This window comes from Mus musculus, chromosome X (genome assembly GCF_000001635.26).
Source record: "Mus musculus strain C57BL/6J chromosome X, GRCm38.p6 C57BL/6J".
Lineage (NCBI taxonomy): Eukaryota > Metazoa > Chordata > Mammalia > Rodentia > Muridae > Mus > Mus musculus.
In genome coordinates, this window is record NC_000086.7 from 151165257 (window position 1) to 151183199 (window position 17943).

Here is a 17943-nt window from a genome sequence, read left to right on the forward strand (position 1 = left end):
ACTATCCTCAACCACATAGTGACTTCAAGACCAGTCTGGACTACATGAGACTGTCTCACCTGTTGCTCCCCTCAAAAGCAACAAAATATCTAAAAGCATAGGTGCAAAAATCTAGCTTTGCTACTTATTTGCTTTTGGGCAAGGTATGTAACATCTTTGTGCTGTGGTTTACAAATGTGAAAAATGATGGTAAGAATGATGCGGGAGTTGGTGGTGCACACCTTTAATCCCAGCACTCGGGAAGCAGAGGCAGGTGGATTTCTGAGTTCGAGGCCAGCCTGGTCTACAAAGTGAGCTCCAGGACAGCCAGGGCTATACAAAAAACCCTGACTTGAAAAAACCCAAAAAAGAAAAAAAAAAAAAAAAGAATGATGCTTATACTTTTCTCTGCCGCCACCGAGTTGTGAGTTGCGCAAAGGCAGAAGCTCGGGTGCATTCAAGATTCATCGAGACTTATAATACACGGCTATGGCTGAGGAAGGTATAGCTGCTGGAGGTGTAATGGCTGTCAACACTGCTCTACAAGAGGTACTGAAGACTGCCATCATCCACGATGACCTAGCACGTGGCATACGCAAAGCTGCCAAAGCCTTAGACAAGCACCAAGCCCATCTCTGTGTGCTTCCATCCAACTGTGATGAGCCCATGTACGTCATGCTGGTGAAGACACTTTGTGCTGAGCACCAAATCAACCTAATTAAGATTGATGACAAGAAATTAGGGGGAAGGGTAGGTCTCTGTAAAAATCGATTGAGAGGGCAAGCCATGGAAAGTGGTTGGTTGCAGTTGTGTGGTGGTTAAGGACTGTGGCAAAGAATCTCAGGCCAAGGATGCCGTTGAGGAGTACTTCAAATGGGAGAGATGAATGAATACAATTTTGGCTCAGAAAAAAAAGAAAGAATGATGCTTATGATTCAGTGGATTCATATAAAGCATACAGGAAATGCTATTTAATTGCTAGCTGTTATTATTATATACCTGAGTGGGTAGAATGTGATTTATATCTGCTACACCAGAGATTTTCCTCAAGAATGGCTTGCTTATGTGGTGCTGTGGATGGAAATAGACCCCAGGGTCTAATCTATTGAAGAGAATGGGCAGTTGTTTCAGCAATCACCGTTCAGACTTTAGGGCTCTGCTACTTGTATACTTTCTAGAGGAGTTTAGGTTTGTGACACTTCACAGTTACAGAGAAGCAAGGTGGGCTTATTTATATTTGTACTTCCCAGGAGTCAGGTGCCAAAGCAATTTGCTCCCTGACATATGCCCTGGACACACGTGGAAACACTGTATCTTTGAAGAGAAGAACAGACAATATATAGAAAGAGTAGGGAAACTGCACAGATGCATGTTTCTAAGTAAGTCACTAAGCCAACGGGAGCTGCTATTCTGTGCTGGGAGGAAGGTGGGCATTAATACCTCCTAGATGATCTTGGTGAGACTCTTCCCAAATTTAAGGCTTTCTTAGAGAAAATGTCATCCAGAAATTCATGCCCTTAGACTTGCTGTTTTAAATAGTGGGTGACTGGATAAGAAACACATTTCATGCTCTTCTTTATCACAGTAGTAACAGTTAATAGAAAGCACATGTGGCTCAATATTCTTTTGAGATATAGTATTTTATTCCATATATTTTCTCTACCTCTCCCATAGTCTATTTTGTAATATCTCAAGGGAGAATGTGGCCAGGCAGGAAAACAAATAATATAGGGATTGTCTTGGGATGCTGACATCTAAAACTGATTCAGGTGGGTGTGGTGGCATATTTTGTAATCCCAGCCTTGGGATTAGGAATTTGATTAAGGTTATTCATGGTTACATCGTGAGCTCAAGGTCAGCCTGAGCTACACAAGACCTTTGTTTCAAACACTCTCATTATCTCCACCACCCCACCCTTGGTGTGTGTGGGGGAACATCAAAAAGAATTCCAGTGAAAACTTTGTGGTTTCTCAGAAGTAGTGCTTCCAAACATAACTAGGTTATTGTATATTTTTATGGGATATTATAAAGTGAAGTGAAATTACAAGTGGTTAATAATGACTCAAATTTTCTGGTAGATGAAGTGGCTAATAATAACTCAAATTTTCTGGTAGATGAATGGGAATATCACAATTGCTACTTGACAGTGAAAACCAGTGGATAGGAAGGGAAAACTTTCTAACATATAGTGGTGATAACTATAATTGCTTACTCTCATTTCTGCCTACAATGGCATTTTGTGCTTAGTTCTGGACAGCACATATATTAATACTAAGTCTACAGGGGACTGAAGAGATGGCTCAGCAGTGAAGAGCACATGTACTCTTGCAGAGGACCTGGGTTTGGTTTCCAGTACCCATACAGTAGCTTACAACTATTTGTAACTCCAGTATCAAGTAATTCAATACTGTCTTCTGACCTCCGTGGGCACCAGACACACATGTGGTACACATACAAATATGCAAGTAAAACACTCATACACATAAAAAAGATCTTCAAAATAACTTGTAAAAAAGAATTGAATAAAACACTTTTACAAACATTTAAAAATAGTCTTCCATTGAGAAAGATCTGTACTTGGATGGGTACAGATCCGTATGATTTTCAAATTTCTAAAGCTGTATGTGTTTGTGTGACACACTGCTTAATAATTACTGAACAAGTGTTTGGTAGTCGAAGGGAGCCTACCTAGAAGAGTTTGCACCACCGTGGGTTGAAGGGCTAACATTCCTAAATATTGTTCTGTGTTGATTGTATCATCAAGCTCAGAGAAGGCACAGAGGCAGGGCCCAAGTGAGCCAGGTCTTTGAAGACAGATGTGTGTAATAGTAGTAGGAACAGTCTACCTGGAGAAGTTAAAAAGGTGGCCACAGTTTCTACTTATTATCTCATGGGAGTAATAGACTGCATAAGTCTTGAAATAACTTGACAATCTTTGAAACTATTGATTGGTGTTTGTTGGCCATCCTTCAGCAAGTCATGTCTGTTTTCTCCTCCTTGAGCCTCAGTTTCCCCTTTGGTCAAGGCAGGGTTGTTACACATTAAAACAAAACAAAACAAAACCCGTTCCTCACCATGCCTCATACAGCATACGAAGCAGTTCTTAAAGCCACTGAGCTGATGCTCATATTTAGTGAAAGCTCGAAGAAGGCAGCATTTATTAATTTGAGGAACTAGGAGTTTTCAGGGAGGTGGGTAATGGGTGATTGGTCTAGCCTCTGGGAGAAAGTGGCATTTTTGCTTGCTAGCAGTCCAGAAGCCCGGCAGTGTAGCAAGGGGGCGGGGCCAGGCTTCTGAAGGGGTTGCTATGATACGGAGGGGCCAGTAGAGGCTAACTGAACCCTTAAACCATCGCGCCCTCCCCCATCCGTCTTCACTAGGGCCATTGGCCATTGTTCCCCACAAAATGGCGTCGGTAATCCCCCCCTTCTGTGTCTGAGGCCTATGTATAGTTGGGGGGGGGGGGGGGGAGGAAATAGAGGTGGAAACAAAAACTACAATTCCCAGGGTACACCGCACCCGCTTGCGAGGCACAGGCCACGTGCCTAGGCCTAGCGGTTCCAGGCCGTCAAAAATCGGTTAGCTCCCTCTCCCATCCCTTCTTTGGTTGTTGCCCCCCCTCCCCCGCGCGCACTGAGGTCCTGGGGGCGGGGGGGCTGCGGTGGTATATGCCATGGCCGGTGCCCTCTCAACATAACCAGGAGACAGGTATTTGTAAATCTGTGCTTCGACTTCTAATCCCCAATTTGGCAGGTATGGGTCTCGCGAGATAAACCGGGACCTAGCAAAAGTGAGTAAGGGGTGGTGGGTGAAGGGGTACTGGTGGGTACCACATCTCCACAGAGCTGCTTCACTTAATGGTTTCCAAAGAGGTGAAAGTGGGCTGCTGGTGGCCAAGCAATGGTGTGGCGCTTGGACCTCTTTTTCTTGATTTCCTTCTTTGTTCTTGAGGGGAACAAGGTAAAGCAGCCGTGAGGACGAGTGCTTCAGAGCACGCGAGCAGTATCTTGCGTGGCTCCTCGCTGAGATCCCCCCCCCCCCCGTGCTAGGGAGAGGAGTCTCTCTCTCCTCGACGCGCATCCACTGCGCTGCGCTGAGTTCGGGGAAGGTGTGCGCAGGCGCTAGCCGGGCAGCCCCCGGGCACCTCGCTCTGCCAGGGGCCGTCCGGAGTTCGGGCTGCTCAGTTGGCTTTCCTCGCCCCTCCCCCTCCCTCCCCCTCCCTCCCCTCCCTTCCCCGCCCCTCTCCAGTCTATCAGGATTCTCTGGCTTCAGTACGCGTGCGCCCGGTCAGCTGCGGGGCGAGCGCGAGCTTGGGCTCGCACCCTGCTCCCCCTAACCCCGCCCGCTCATCCCCTCACCGCGGTCGCTGGCTCGGTGGGCTCGCGGGGAGACGCGCGCACGCGCACAGGACTCGGAGACGAGCCGGAGACACCGAGGAGGGGAGTGAGAAGCATCGGAGGAGGCGTTAGAGGAGGAGGTATATGTGTATGTGTCTAGTCTACGGTGTAGCCGGTCTGGGGGCTGGAGAAGGCTTGAGAGACAGCGAGGGAGAACTGAATAGAGTCGTTCTCTAGCGGTCAGAGTCTCTAGTGAGGTGAGGGTCCCGGCCAGCCCGGGACCCTGAGAGAGGGAGGAGGCCGGGGGGCGTGTCCAGGATCGGGCTGAGCGATGAATGGGCCCAGGATGAATGGAAAGAGGCAGCGGCGGCCAACAGTCTGTTCAGAGTAAGCGCCCCAGTCTCTCTCTCTCTCTCTCTCTCTCTCTCTCTCTCTCTCTCTCTCTCTCTCTGTGTGTGTGTGTGTGTGTGTGTGTGTCTGTTGAGGGGGAGCAGCTTGACCAAGGCATGGTGCGTGCGGTCACCCGAAGGTATTGGACGAGGCCGGACTCAGGTCTTGGGGTTGTAAGAGCTGGAGTCGAAGTGATGGAATACGGAGAGGGAAATTAAGGGGGGGGGGTAGTGGGGAAGGACAGATCGGAGGTTAAGGTGCGTTTCTTCTTCTTTTTTGTTTCTGTTGGGGAGGGTGGTAACTTTGGCAGTTGATGGAAAACCAAGAGACAGGGAAGGTGAGGATACAGGAGATGGTTGACAAAGGGACCGAGAGATCATTTAAGTGAGATTGGTGATACTAAAAGAATCGCTTTGGGTGTGGGATGTTCAACAAGGTTTGGATGTGTTATATTGATGGAAATGGAGTGGGGAAAAGAATAGGCTTAATTTAGAGGTTCATTTGATGTAGGAGGGTCGATAGGACTGAAATCTGGGTGAGGGATATAGCAGACTGATTGTGTAAATTGTGTTAGGTGCAAAGGAATTGAGAGGTGTGGTGTGTGCTCTGTGACTGACTTGCTGGGAATGGGGAGGGGAGGAGATGATAGGGGTAGGATAAAAGTCACGAGGTGGTTTCGCTGTATTGAATGAGGTTTTGTTTAGTTAAGAGCTGTGAAACATTTATGTAGTGGGATGTGTAGCAGAAACCCCCAGAGTGTGTCTTTCTGTATCTTGCCAGTCGATACACTGTTAAAAAGAGGTGCGAGTTTGCTCTTCTCCCTGTCGGTTTTTCTTTTTTTCTTTCTTAATTTTTTTTTTTTTAGACAGGGTTTCGTCCTGTACCCAAGGCTGGCCAGAAATCCACTATGTAGCCAAGGTTGGTCTTGAATTCCCTTCCATCCTTCTGCCTCAGCCTTCAGGTGTGATTCCTTAAGGGTTACTGCTGAGACAGTTGCATGAATCAATCAATAGTCTTGGGTTGTGAAAATCTGTGCAGTAGTGATTGCATCAAATATTTGGAGGCTTTGTTATCCATTTTTCATGGGTACTGTTTTGTTTTGTTTTCAATACACGGTCTCACTATGTAGCCTTGGCTGGCCTGAAACTTGCTATGTAGACAAGGGTGGTCTGTAACTCAGAGAAATCTGCCTGCCTCTGCCTCTCCATTTTTAATATAAAGAGAACTTTTTAACAGACCTTAGTGTATGGCTGGAGGTGTTGTTAGATAGTCTGTAACTCTTTGCATTGTTGAAATTAAAATTTGTTTAAACTGGACAGCCCGAGGGAAAGATACTTTGTATTTAATCTTAGCTAAAATGTACAAAATCTGATTTTGAGTGTTTAATAGTGATAGCCCGGTGTTTTGGGTTATTTTAAAGTTTATTTTCTGAGAAAAGTGGCGCATGCTTTTAGTGTATTTGTTTCGTTGTTTGATGACGGCCTTGAACATGCTAGGCAACCCCTTTACCACTGAGCTGCATCTGCGGCTGGTGTAACTTTAAATTACAATAGATTACTTGGACATGTTGTTCTCTGAATATGTTACTTAGCTTCTGGTAAGGAGGCCTTGTGATGTTTTCATTCTGTTCTAGGTCACGATTAATGATTATGGATTTTTAACTTTTCATGATTATTTTTACAGGTCTTGCTGACATACATCTGAGTTTGTGGAAGTGTACATTTAAGAACATTTCTTGCTTTCTGTTTTGAAATGGAAAAGAGTATGTTCCTTTCTTTGACTACTTCAGAGTTTTAACACAAAGGTTAATATCATGTTTAGTTTGAGATTGAGATGAATATTTTGTGTATGAATATAAATATATAGGGTAGTGTATATTCACACATGCCAATATATATAATATCAAACACACATTATTATAGGGCAGAAATAGGTACAGTGGGAGCTTCGAAATTGTAACTCTTCCAGGAAAGATGGTCTCCTAGCTTTTAGCTAGATTTTCCTGGAGTGAAGCTGAAGAGAAGTAATAGGCTTATCTTCTAAAAGCCTTTTCTGCCTCTCCTTTTATCTTTTTGCTGTCTTCTCCACTGTGCCCCTCTTTAGATTGTCTACATACTTTACACATACTTTTACACTGTCCTCACGTGTCTTCATATTTTAAAGGGATTATAAAGGTCAAAGAAGTCTGGTGTGGTGGTATAATATCTTTTATCTCAGCACTTGGGAGACAGAGGTAGTCAGATGTTTGTGAGTTCAAGGCCAGCCTGGTCTACATACTGTTCCAGGACAGCCAGGGATTCATAACGAGACCCTGTCTCAAAAGAAAAACATAGGGGCTGGAGAGACGGCTCAGAGATTAAGAGCACTGTCTGCTCTTTCAGAGGTCCTGAGTTCAATTCCCAGCAACCACATGGTGGCTCATAGCCATCTATAATGAGATCTGGTGCCCTCTTCTGGCCTGCAAGCATATATGCAGGCAGAATGCTATATACACAATAAATAATCTTTTTTTTAAGTAGAGAACTTAAGTTTTTGTGTTCATGTTTTTGTATGAGGATGAATTGTGTGCAACAAAAAAATTTGTCTTTTATTTTAGTATTAAGTGTTCAGCTCTATTTGTAGAGATCCTTAGGTCTCCTGGCTAAAAGCCAGTATTCTTTCACAGGAGAGTGTCTCGTCCATTTTTTAGTCAAGATATCATATATTGTTAGGCAGCAACTAACTTTGATAGCTCTAAAGGACACATATAAAGGCATTTATTTTGAACTTAGAATTCATGGTATTTTTAATTTAATTTTTATTTTTGGGTTTCATATATGAGTACAATATTCATAGTTGTTCTGTAAATATCATGAGATTTTTTTTTTTTTTAGAAAATGTTGAAGTTGTTGAGAGAGACTTATTGAAGAAATGAGCCTTTAATGCTCTTTCAGGGATATATAATCCTTCTGAAACTTTTTCCCTCTTCCCTTCTTTCCATATAAACTGTTCCCTTCTTGTTGCCCCTCCCTCTCCTTTTTTTTTAAAAAGAAGTTCTGTGAGTTCAAGACCAGCCTGGTCTACACAGTAGGTTTTATTTATTTTATTTTTTAAATATTTGTTCATTTATTTATTATATGTAAGTACAGTGTAGCTGTCTTCAGACACTCCAGAAGAGAGCATCAGATTTCGTTACAGATGGTTGTGAGCCACCATGTGGTTGCTGGGATTTGAACTCAGGACCTTTGGAAGAGCAATCGATGCTCTTAACCACTGTGCCATCTTACCAGCCCCAGGTTTTATTTATTATCTATGTGTATGAGTACACTGTAGCTTTCTTCAGACACACCAGAAGAGGGCATGAGGGCATCGGATCTCATTATGGATGGTTGTGATGGCGCCACCATGTGGTTGCTGGGAATTGAACTCAGGACCTGTGGAAGAGCAGTCAGTGCTCTTAACCACTGAGCCATCTTTCCAGACCCTCCCTTTCACCTTTTAAGAGAAACTGTGTTTGGGATTGAATCCAGGGTCTTCTGTCTGCTACTTAAACATTCTATGTAGGGAAAGACATGCATCCCCACTCCATCTCCTTTAAAAAGTCTTAGAAGAAATGAAATATATCTTTTGCCATGTTTTAGCATGGGTTCTTTTAAGTCGTGATGAAACTCAGTTATAAATTTGTGATTTTAAAAATTTTATTTTGTGTGTTACTTGGGATTGAACCTGTTGGCTCTACAGATGCCCTGAAAGCAGTCTGCCACTGACCAGTATCCTCAGCCCTCTTTTCTTTTTGAGAGGTGTCTCAATAAGCTGCCTAGGCTGTCCTTGAACTCACTTTGTAGCCTAGGCAGACCTTAAATTTTTGATCTTCCTACTGCAGTCTTCCAAATTGCTGGGATTATAGGCCTGAGCTACTAAGCCTGGTTTTAAACCATTTTAAAAAGTATATGCCTTCGGAATTAAGTAACTTTACTGTATTTGGGGCAAGTATCTAATTCCAAAATGTTTTCATCACCTTGAAAGGAAACTCTGTACGTACTCATTAAGTGTTCGCTTCCTATTCTCCTCCCTCTAACACCCAGTGGCTCTTATTTGCCATCTCAATGGCTTTGCTCAGTCTCTAATCATAATACTAACCCTAAACCTCTTATGTTAGACTTTTTTCTTGTAAATCTTTACATGAGCCCCCACTGTGTGTGTGTGTGTGTGTGTGTGTGTGTGTGTGTGTGTATGAGCGCGTGCGCAAGCATGTGTTTTGTGGATGCTATATATACAGAAGTCAGAAGACAACCTAAGGCAACTAGTCTTTGCCTTTGATCTTGTTTGAGACAGGGTATTTCATCTGGAATTTCTCCTGTCTCCACTTCCCAACTTGGTATAGGAATATTGAAATTACATCATCTGGCTTTACCTGGGTTTTGGGGATTCACATTCAGGCCCCCACAAGCCATATCCTCAGCCTTTATGCCCAGCCTCTTCTACTTAATGTGTTTTGAGATTCACCCTCTATGCATGTCTCATTCTGTTCTATGGTTGAGTAATATACTATTGTATGGGTATGTCCATTCATAAGTTCATGAATATCTGGAATGTTCCCACCTTTAAACTTTTGTGGGTAGTGCTGCTGTAAATATTCATGTGTAAGATTTTGTTTGAAGATTCATTTTAACTTATTTTGGGTATGTTATTAGAAAACAAATTACTAGATCACATACCAACTGCTTTCTACAGAGGTGTCACTATTATACATTATCATTATATATTATCATACCCAATATATATGGATTCTAATTTCTTTACTTCTTCCCCAAACTTGTTGCTCTTTTTAATGATGGTCTCATGGTGGCTGTGAAGTGGTATCATTGTAGTTTTGATTTGCATTTCCCTAATGACTAATGATGTGGGTGGGGCATCTACTCCTGCTTTGTCTACTTATATTTCTTCTTTAAAGAAATAGTTTGACCTATCTATTTAAGACTTTGTTCATTTTAAAATCTGCTTGCCTTTTTAAATGAATTATAGGAAGGCTTTTGATGGTTTATAGAACTTTATTTTAATTTATGGTGGGAAAACATCAGTCTTGTGTGGCTTGGTACATGCCTTTGAGCACAGCAAAGCCACTGAGACAGGCAATGAGAAGGTAGAGGAAGGTGGTCCACTGTGAGTTGAAGACCAGCTTGGTCTACATAGGAGAGAGTTCTAGATCTTAAAAGACCTTCACTCATTTTAAAATGCGGCTCTTTTTGAGTTATAAGAGTTTTAAGAACTACATTCTAGATACAATTGATATCCTTTGCGAATACATTCTCCTATTCTATTACTGTTTTTCTTTTTTATGGTGTAAAATCTATATGATAGATAGGTAGTCTACCACTGAGTTACATTACAGCCCAGTCTTTGTACTTTGGTTGATCGAAGGTTTTTGATTTTTGATTTTATTTTATTGAGACTCTTGCTGTATAGCCCAGGGCAGGTTTTGAATTTTTGATCTCCCTGGCTCAGCCTGCCTGCTCTCTTGATGGTGTGTTTTCTGGCACTGATATCTTGAAGTGTCATGGAATCTAGTTATATAGCTTTTCTTTTGTTGCTGATGCCATTTGCTCTTTCTTTTGTTCGTTCCCCACCCCTCAACACTCAGGCTGCCCTCAAAGTTGTGTATCCAAGCATGACCTTGAATAGTTTTTTTAAAAATTTATTTTTTTATTTTTATGTACATTGGTGTTTTCCCTGCGCAAATGTCTGTGTGAGGGTGTCAGATCTTCTGGAACTGGAGTTACAGACAGTTGTGAGCCACCATGTGGTTGCTGGGAATTGAACCCAGTGCCTCTGGAAGAGCAGACCATATTCTTTTAGCTCCTGAGCCATCTCTCCAGTCCCTCTTGAGCAATTTTTTAAAAGACTTAGAAATTTTATTTGTATGAACGTTTTTCTCGCATGTATATATGTGTACTCCATGCCTGGTGCCTGTGGAAGTCGGAAGAGGGTGTTTGTTACTCTAGAATTGTGAGCTGCATATGGATGCTGGGAACCAAATCTGGCCCTCTGCAAGAGCAGTTAGCATTCTTAACTCTTAAAAAGCTCTGAACCTTTTAAAAATGGTAATTTTATAAATTCTTACATGGAATTCTCTGACCTCTTTCTACCCCCTCCCCACACCTCATATACACTCTCACCCGCCCCCTCCATCCCCCGTCCCCCGTCCCGAGAGTTTTCTTTCTTTTCCACATGGAGTTCATCCTGTATTGTCTTACTTCTATTGGGAGTGTGGCCTGCCCTGAAGTGTGGTCAGTTTACCAGGTGTCACACCATTAAAAAAAAAAAAGGCTGACACTTTCTATCCTAGTAGCTATCAAATGCAATAGATTCTCAACTGGTAGTAAGATTTTATGTCTACCTCCTTCCTTCTTTACATGTGAATTGCTTGAAAGTTTTTAAACTTTACATTTGTACTTGATGTCTGTGGATGCTAAAGCTCTGTACGAGTCATAGCGACTTTATTATTATTATTTATTATTATTATTATTATTATTATTATTATATGTGTGTGTGTGTTTAAGTCAGAGGACAACTTTATGAAGTTTGTTCCCTCCTTCTTTATGTGGTTTTCCAGGATTGAACTCAGGTCATTATTAGGCTTGCATAGCAAACACCTTTACTCATTGAGCCATCACATGAGTCTCAGGAAGACCTTTATATGATTAAACCTCATATGATGTGCCAAAAAATTCTTAAGTTGAAACTATAGGGATGCTTTTTTGCCTACTTCTTCCTTTATATATCTTTGTTGTCTATTCATGCATGTGCAGATGAGTTCACTCATGCCACTGTGTCTGGAGGTTAGATGTTAACATCAGGTGGCTTCCTCTATAGTGCCCCCTCTTAGTTTTTGAAACAGGATCTCTTGCTGGACATGAAACTCACCAAATTGCTACACTAGCTAACCAGCGAGCACTTGGGATCTACCTGTCTCTGACTCCTGTTGCTAGGAATACAGATAAGCACCACCATGCCCAGCTTTTACATGTAAGCTGGGGACTCTGAATTCAGGTCCTGATACTTGTAAAGTAAGTATTTTACTATTGAGCCATTTTTTTCAGTGTTACTTTTGAACTAATATTATATTTCACATACAGTGGTACATTCCTGTAATCCTAGCTCTCGGGAAAATGAGGCAGGGGTACTGTGATATCAAGACCAGCCTGGTCTACATTGTGTAAGGTGAAATATTCCTTTAAAACTAGAGAAAAATAGTTGGGCATGGTGGAGCATACCTATAATTCTAGCACCGTGGAAGCAGAGATAGGGAGATCTAGTTTGTGTCCCTGAGTCACATGGATAGTTCTAGGCTAGTCTGGGCTTAAATAGCAAAATGTTGTCTGAAACCAGTCAACCAACCAACCCAGACAACCACATAAACACCCAAAACAAACAAACAACAGAAAGAATCAAAGAAGTTGGCTCAAATTATTTGGACAGATAGATTCCTGATCTTAACAATAATAAACTACATAGCAGATATAATTGCCTTTTTAGATATATGCAATGTCAATTTTTGGTTAAATGATAGGTTATTATGGATTAAGTCTATTTTCACTGAGTTTTTTTTTTAATTTTAACATAGCCCCTGTAGCCTAAAAGTTGTCATCCTCTGCTTCCTATTGTGCTGGGATTGTAGGAGTAATGTCAACATGCCTGGCTTTCAGTTGACTTCTTCACTAATATATATGCAAACATTCCCTCGCATAGACCTATGTCCAAAGAATGTGATATAGTTTTGTAGTGTATATATATATGCAACATAGAGTTATATGAGTGTGAATTACAAGGGGCCCCTTATTAGGAGTAACTCTGGCTTGTTTTTTTGTGGGGCTAGAGAGAGATAGAACTCAGTCTGGCACATTCTAAGTAAGTTCTCTGTCACTGAGCTGTCCCTTTCTCCTACCTCCTGATTTTCCAAACCCCTAGCTGTGCCATTTTAGTTCAATTTACTTGATCTCTGATTACTTTGAAATCTTCTGGCCTTTTGAAATAATCTTGTGTAGCCCAGGCTGATCTCAAATTTGTCATGTAGCCAAATATGATTTGGAACTTCTGATCCTCTGGTCTTCTGCCTCTTGAGTTCTGAGATGTGCATCACTACATTCAGCTTTATGAGGTGCTGAGGATCAAACCCAGGGCTCAGCAAGCATTCTGAATTACATTCCTCTGGTTCTTTTTTAATTTTTTTTAAAGAAAGATTTTATTTTTTAAGCCCCCCCCCGTGTGTGTGTGTGTGTGTGTGTGTGTGTGTGTGTGTGTGTGTGTGTGAACACAGGTACAAGAGACCAGTGGCATCAGATCCTCCTACCTGGAGTTATAGGCAGTTGTGAACTGCTGAATGTGGGTCTTGGGAACCAGTTAGATCCTTTATAAGAGCAGTATTCATGCACTCTTATCTTAGCCTCTGGGCCATCTCCCCAGCCCAACCTTTCTCTTCAGCCATCTTTTTAATTCTTTTATTAAAAAGACTAGGAGCCCAGGCCAGCCCCGAGTTTGGTACTCCAAGGATCCTCTTGTATCAGCTGTCAGAGTAGCTGGAGCACCCACACTTTTTTCTGACAGGATCTTATTATAGTCAGCCCAGGCAGGCGAGTGCTGGGATTGCAAGCATGGGCCATGATCACCACATGTCACTTAGTTTTTTTTGAGCCTCTTTTAAAAAAAATTATAAGAGAATAATAACAGTTTTACTTATCTCAGGATTTTTGTGATGATTGAATGAAAATGTGTAAGAGGATTTAGAAACACATGGTGTATTTCTAAAATACTCTCAGTAAGTTGTAACTGATAAAATTTATTTGAATATGTACCTTATTGTTATTATTTCTTCAGCTGTTTTTTTTTTTTTTTTTTTTTTTTGAGACAGGGTTTCAATGTGTAACCCTGGCTGGCCTAGAGATCTATCCAACCTGACCTCAAACCTACAGAGCTTCATCTTCATCTGCCTCATACCTTTAATCTCAGCACCCTGAATGAGGCCAACCAGAACTATATAATAGAGAGACCCTGTCACAAACAAATGAAAACAACAAAAACTAAGCCTTTCCTTAGGTCATTAGGAAATACTTTTTTTCTTGTTATGTTAGAGTTTCTTCTAGTAATATAACTTTGCTTTGATATTTAGCCCTATAATCTACATTAAATTTTCTTTTGTACCTGATCTTAGGTAACTCTTTAACTCTCCTCCTCCAGAAGATAGCCATTTATCTTGACACAATTTATCCTCCACAAATTTGAAATTCTTACATTGGAGTATATTCCCAAGTCTTAGGTTTTTAAAAGCATATATTTATTTTTGTGCTGAAACCATATTGTTTAGGTAATTATAGTTATATTGTATGCTAATATTTGATAAATAAAAATTTTCATTGTCTTATTTCAAGATTTTAGTAGTGAGAGAATTTTGATGATACCTTACTGTAGCCCAAGGTGGCCAGGAACTCATGGTAGTTTGCTTGCCTTAGCCTTCCAGGTGCTAGCATGCCAGGAATGAGCTAGCATGTCCCCTGCTTCAAGATAGTTTTAGTTTTCCTTGTGTGCCCTGTGAGAATCAATCAGTTTGTTTGGAATTTTGATTGGTTTCACACTGACTTTTTGATAAACTGGTGGTAAGAAAGGTAGTATTAGCAAGTGTGGTGGTGCATTCCTATAATCCTGGCACTTGGGGAGGCTGAGACAGGAAGGTTGCTGTGAGTTCAAGGACAGACTGGGTTGAATAACAAGACCCTGTGTCACAAAATAGAAAAAAAAAATAATGGAGACATTGAGTTGGGTGGGATGGTACATACCCATAATCCTAGCACTTGGAGAAGGTGCCAGGAGGTTCAGGAATTTGAGGTTATCCTTGGCTCTATAATGAATTTGGGTTGCATGAGATTCTTGTCTCAAAAACCCAAAACAAAACAAGATATCAGTAGTCTTTCCACTGAGCAATGTTAGTGTTATTTGTTTCAGTAGAATTTCAGTTTTCTTCAGTGCTGCATATTTCTTTTTAAGCTTGTTCTTCAAAAACACTGTTTTCAAGATTTATTTTATTCATGTGTCTATGCGCATTTCTATGTGGGTATTTACCATACGGGGAACCTCAGAGGTCAGAAGAAGGTGTTAGATCCCCTGTAGTTGGTGTTACCAGCAGTTGAAAGCCGCCTGGCATGGTTGTTGGGAACTGAACTTTGATTCTCTGGAAGAGCAGCAAGGGCTTTTAACCATGGAGCCATCTCTCTAGCCCCTTGAGTATATTCTTAAATGAGTATTTTATAGCTTTGTTGCTCTTGTGAGCATGACGGGTGTTTTTTGTTTGTCTGTGGGGAGGCAGGATTGAGATTGGGCTTCATGATGTAGCTTAAACAGGACTTGAACTCATTGTCATCTTGTCGCATTCAGTCTTCTGAATGTTGAGATTACAGGTATGCGCCACCATACCCAGCTCCAGTTAGTTGTTTTTAAATTACGTTTTCTTTTTAAAGTTATTTTTTATGTGTGTGAGTATTTCATCTGCATATACATCTGTGCACCATGTGTATGCTTGGTAGCAGCACAGGACTGAAGAGGTCATTAGATTCCCTGGACCTGGGTTTACAGATAGTTGTAAACCACTATGAGGGTGAGCCATCTCTCCAGCCCCTTAAATTATTTTTTTAATGATTATTACTGATGTATATGTCAGAGTATTAATTTTGACCTTGGCATTTCTATTGAGTTCCCTGTTTCCTCTTACTTTTTGGTAGATCTGCTGGTTCTTCTAAATAATCATGTAGTCTAGTCTGTAATTTTTTGCTTTTATCCCCTTTGGGTTTTTTTTTCTGCCTGTACCTTCTGAATATTGAGATTACAGTTGTAGGTCCTGTGCCTGGCTTATGAGATGCTATGGATCAAACCTAGGGCTTTCTGTCTGCTAGGCAAGCACTCCATCAGTTGAGCTGCAGCTCTAGACCTGGCTTATTCTTGGATTGTTAATCATTATTTATATGGAAGATGGCTTAACCTCACTTGTAAGTTAAATGTTAACTGAAAACATACTGAGGGCTGAAGCTGTAGCTTGGTGAGTATTTGCTAATGTGCAAGGCTCTGGGTTTGATCCTCTGTACTTCATAAAAAGAAAACAAACTAAGACTCTTTAAAATCCCATTGGAGTGTTAAAAATAAAAATATTTGATAAGACTTTTTGTTGTCAGGAGTGTAAGGCAAAAGATACATATTGTATGTGGAAGTTTAAATTCGTATAATGGTCATGAGAAGCAATTTTGCAATATTGTATAAAGATTATATACATTCATTTTTATATATTATATATAATAATTTTATATATTTTTATATATTTATATATTAGTATATTTCATTGAAAGTTAAAAATGTATATATATATATGTATGCCTGCTACAAATGTATGTATATATGTGTGTACATATATATACATATATATACACACACATATATATACATATACACACATACACACACAGGTATATATGCAAATGTAATGAAATATACAGCAAATAAATTTTAATGATACAGAGTAAGAGCTGTCTATGTGCTGGAAAAAAACAGCCTAAGTCATGACTACAAAAAAAGAACAATCCCAGCATTCAGGCTTCAAAGATAGCCTGGGGTACATAGGCATATTTGTCTCAAAACTCCAAAACAAGAAAAGCAGAAAAAAGGCTTAGTGATTTGGGCATGGTGTTATTCACCTGTAGTCCTAGCTCTTGGGAGACTAGGGCAAAAGGATGGCTTAAATCCAGAATTTTCTGCCAGCTTAGGTAATGTAGTGTAATGAGTCTTTGCCCCAAAATAAAAACAAAACACCCCAAATTTAGTGTAAGCTGGACCAGATAGTACAGGCCCATAATCCCAGCTAGTCAGGAGGCTGAGATGGGAGGATTGCAAATTCAAGGTAGACAATGGACTATGGACTCAATTCAAGCTATCCTAAGCAACTTAATGAGAGTCAGAATTCAGTGGTAGAACACTTGTCTAACATGTGGAAGGTCTAGGCTCTAGTAATGTAAAAAAAAAAAAAAACAAACCCAAAAAACTTTATTGTATACTATACTTTTTGGGGGTGCAAAGATAAGCATATTTTCGAAAGTGACTTGAAGGTGCTTTCAGTGATAGGGCATGTGCCTAGCTTGTGTCCATGATCTGAGGCACTAGAATACATGCCCAGCATTGAAAAACAAATGAAGAAATATGGTATCAAGCATTGTGGCACATGCCTATAAAGCCAGCACTTTTTAAGAGGTTGAGATAGGAGGATTGCTGAGTTTAAAGTCAGACTGTATTACATAGTAATTTCCAGGCTAGCCAGGGCTACATAGCAATACACTTTTAAAAATAAAAACAAACAAAACCCTCAAACCTAACAGATAGTTTACACATGATAAAAGCAAAAGCTAATAGAATGGAAAATGTGGCAAATAATACTACTAATTATACTATATTGCAAGTTTGAGAACAAGGACTGAGTTTTGTTCTTTTATTCTTAGATGTTAGTGACTGTGCATTGGTACTTGGTGGTTATTGTGAAAATGTATGTATGAGAAAGACATAAAATTGTAGGTCAATTAGTAATTTCATTAATCAGGTTATTTTTAAATGAAAAAGATGTGTTAGCTAAGTGAAGCAAATAGATATTATCTTTGTCATTCAAGGGCTCCAGCTTCCATGTAAAGGCTTAGACCAGTGGTTCTCAACCAGTGCTTTACAACCTTTTCAGGCCTTCTAAGATCACCAGAAAACACAGACATAGTTTTGTTAATGGACAATTTTTACTGTTTAAATATGCCTTCTTTCAGTTACTATCAAGGTTAAAGAAATCCTTTGACCCATTGGTTGACAAAGTACTACTTTTTATCTTGTTTTGAGGTGAGAGTCATATTAAATTTATTACTTAACTCCTGGGCTTAAGTAATCATTCTATTTTAGTCTCCTATTTGGGATTACTGGTGTGCAACAATGTACCAGATCCAGGTTGGGTTTTTTTCCCCATAGATAGAGCTAAGGTAAAATACTAGGGGAAAGTTATTTTGAACTTTTAAATCAAACACTTTAAACTTATATAATAAATATAATAAATGTGTTGAGGGAATAGAAGTGGGATACAAATTTGTGAGTCTCTGTCTATAATAATTTGGGTCTCTACAGAAGTATTTTATATATATATATGTATATATATATATATATATATATATATATATATATATGTGTGTGTGTGTGT

General features: G+C 40.3%; 1 protein-coding gene and 1 pseudogene across 7 annotated transcripts in view; both read left to right on the forward strand.

Moving 5' to 3' along the window:
* Rps12-ps7 (ribosomal protein S12, pseudogene 7) lies at nucleotides 382-883 on the forward strand (annotated as a pseudogene).
* Nucleotides 3521-17943, forward strand: part of Wnk3 (WNK lysine deficient protein kinase 3) — a 151418-nt gene continuing 136995 nt past the window's right edge. For 2 of the 7 annotated variants that reach the window (XM_006528871.4, XM_030251363.1), the window contains exons 1-2: nucleotides 3521-3687; nucleotides 4228-4456. The gene's annotated coding sequence lies outside the window, so the exon portion shown is untranslated. Of the gene's footprint in view, nucleotides 3688-4227; nucleotides 4704-5571; nucleotides 5625-6389; nucleotides 6511-17943 lie in introns of those variants that run through there. The other 5 variants (XM_011247830.3, XM_006528870.4, XM_006528872.4 and 2 more) reach the window with 5 other exon arrangements.